The sequence below is a fragment of the Cynocephalus volans genome, chromosome 14 (genome assembly GCF_027409185.1).
Source record: "Cynocephalus volans isolate mCynVol1 chromosome 14, mCynVol1.pri, whole genome shotgun sequence".
NCBI classification, from domain to species: domain Eukaryota; kingdom Metazoa; phylum Chordata; class Mammalia; order Dermoptera; family Cynocephalidae; genus Cynocephalus; species Cynocephalus volans.
Genome location: NC_084473.1, coordinates 60,499,341 through 60,502,503, shown reverse-complemented (window position 1 = coordinate 60,502,503; position 3,163 = coordinate 60,499,341). Strand labels below are relative to the sequence as shown.

The 3,163-nt window shown below is 41.1% G+C and overlaps 1 pseudogene; it reads right to left on the bottom strand.

Moving 5' to 3' along the window:
• Positions 1 to 2,224: 2,224 nt before the first annotated feature.
• LOC134363364 (putative ribosomal protein eS26-like) lies at positions 2,225 to 2,573 on the bottom strand (annotated as a pseudogene).
• Positions 2,574 to 3,163: the final 590 nt, after the last annotated feature.

The window sequence follows — 3,163 nt, the reverse complement described above, 5'->3', positions numbered from 1 at the left end:
ATACTGAACCAGAAAGAAAAGAACCAAAAAAGAAGAAATGATATAGAAACTGATCAGCATCTTAATCAAAAAATGAATAAAAAGACTGAAGGATTACCCAAAAACAAAATCTAAAAAGAATGGTGAGGATGCTTTTGTTTACAAATAACAGAAGTAAACTCTGGCTAGTTTAAGTATCAAAGAGGACTTCTTGGAGGGATCCCAGCAGTGATGTTCAGCCAAGTCACCCCAGCATGGTTACCCTACATGTTTAAGGTTGGTTGGTGTTTTATACTATACACTTTGTTAAATATTTTGGCCATCAGCTCTGGACACTGGGGTTCCTCACAGATTTCAAGGGCAAGATGCAGCTGGCACCCCAAAATAAACAAGAGCCTGTGTATCGTATTATGGGTGTTTTGGCAAAAAGTAACAGAAAATTCTCACTAAAACTGGCTTATTACAGGGGTTGGCAAACAACAGCCTGAAAGTTGGCCACCCGGTTTACTGGAACACATTCATAACCATTCACATATGAATTGTCTAGGACTGCTTTAGAATCAGAACAGCAGGCTTGACTAGGTGTGACAAAGACCTTAAAGCCTGCGATCTTAAAATATTTACTATCTTGCCCTTTAAGATAAAGTTCGGTGACTCCTGGCTGTATTAGTCTGTTTTCTGTTGCTTATAACAAAATACCTGAAACTGGGTAATTTATGAAGAAATGAAATTTATTTCTTTCAGTTTTGGAGGCGGGGAAGTGTGCGGTCCAGGGGGCACAACTGATGAGGGTCTTCGTTGTGGTGACTCTGTACGGCAACACAGGGTAGAGAGAATGGCTAACCTTGAGTAAACAAGCTAAACTTCTCACGCGTTCTCCTTGCAAAGCCATGAGAACCATGCTCATGATAACTAATTACTCCATGAAAGGATCAATCCATTCACGAGGGCATCGTCCTCATGATTCAAGCACCTCTCAAAAGCTCCACATTTCAAATGTCATAATCGGGTTTCCCACCCTCTTAACACTGTTACAATGTGGGTCATGTTTCCAGTATGTGGACTTTTGGAAAACATGTTTAGCCCCTATCACTGGCTTCGATAATAGGCCATTTGTTATCTAATATATTTGATTCAGTGCCAGGCTGGGCTCAGAAATGCCACGAAGGCCAGGGCTTTTTAGAATTCTTTTTGATGCCATCTTCAGTGTTGCCCTTATCCGAGGATGGTCACCATCATGGTGGCAAGAGAGCTGACAATGGCAATCAGGACTGTGGGTTTTCTTGTTCAGTAGAAGACTCGTTTCTCCCCTAGGCACGGAATATAAATCTTCAATCCGATTGGGCCAATTTAGGACCCATGCCCATCACTGGATCAATAGGGCTGCCAGGGGATTGCCATGCACATATTGTCTTAGACCGATCTGCAACCCTCTCTAGGAATGGGTGGATCCAGAATAACGTCAGCTTTAGGAAATAGAGAGTGCATGTTAAGTAAGCGGGCAACAGTGCCCAGACAACCAGCACTGGACGACTATGGGGAATCTAGAAATCTTCTCTCTCCTCCATCTCTAAATCTCTGCTTCTCTCTTTGATTCTGATTCATTTGTTTTTCTACTTCTCCAAACACGTGGTGGAAAATACAGCTGCCAATGGCTCAGATACTTGCTATAACCTGGTTTCTTTTACTTTTCCCAACCTGACTTCTTCTACTTCTCCCAACACATGGTGGAAAATACAGCTGCCAATGGCTCAGATACTTGCTACAATAGTCTTATAGCTCAAAAAGACTGATCTTTTTCCCCAATAAAATAAGATTCAAATTCCCGGTGAAAGATTTGGATTGGCCCAGCCAGGGTCAGGATTATCCTTCAACCAAAATGGGGTTATGTTCTAGAGTGTGGAAACTCTCACTATAACCACGTGGATGGTAGTAGTGAGTGACTGAATTTTACAAAAGGGTGTTGGGCAGATAAGCCAACAGGTGTCTGCTATGGTATGTTTATTTCTTCATGTCAGATTAAATAGTTCAATATTTTCCATTATAGGTGATTGTGTACATTAGGATTATTTTTTATTTTGAGAAACACAGACAAAAAAGCACAGTCATTTAAACAAGATAGTTTATCTTTCATATAAAGCTGCAAAGTTAGGTGAGCTGGTATGACATTTCTTTCCTTTAAGTATAATTTCTATTTTTTTTTTCCAGAGGACAGTTTTTCTTCAGTCCTTAGGGACTGAGCTCCTCATATGGGCTTTAGTGGAGGTTGTGGGGCAGAACAAGCAGTTCTAAATCATGGTGGGGGTGTTCAGCACTTCCAGGCTTCACAGGATCAATTCCTGACCACCATGCTGTGAATGGCACAACTCATGCACTAATGTACCTTCATAAACAGCTTTGGGAAGCACATAGGCATCAAAGACACTCACTTGAGAAATGTCCCTGACAGCTGTGGCCTCTGCTCTGTTTTGGATGAGAAATTTCTTCATGGCCTTGTCCTTGGGCATGCATCAGGCACAGTTAGTGCAGCAAATAGGTTGCACGTGGCCGCTGCCCTTACTGGCATGACTGTTGTTCCTTCTTTTCTTTGTCATCTCAGAAGTGAGGACCCAAGGTGGTATAACATTTCTGCCCACTCATCTGCAGTGTTGCCCTTGTCTTCGTGGCCCAAGATGGCAGCTAGAGCTCCTGCTGGCATGTTCACAGTTGCAGGCAGCAGGATGGAGGAAGGAATAAAGACGGGGTTAGAGGCACACACCAATGTCATTTACAGAAAATCCCAGAAGTTGCCATATAATACTTCCACTTAGTCCTATGCAAGAGAAACTGAGAAATAGCCACTTCTATTTTCCTAGATGGGTACATGCCCAGTTTAAAAGTCAGGGGTTCTGTTACTATGGAAGAAGAGAACACATTTTAAGAAACCAATAGCAGTCTCTGCACATTGATCATTCATTTCTAGAATACGCACACCAGAATACACGCTAAAAGTTTCTTTTTTAAAACTTTAATTAATGAATAATTGTGTATATTTATGGAGTACAATGTAATATTTTGATCTATGTGTACATTGTAGAAAGGTTCAGTCAAGTTAATTAGCATATTCATCACCATACCAACTTATTTTTTGTGGTGAGGATGTTGAAAATCTATTCTTTCGGCTATTTAGAAATATACAATACAT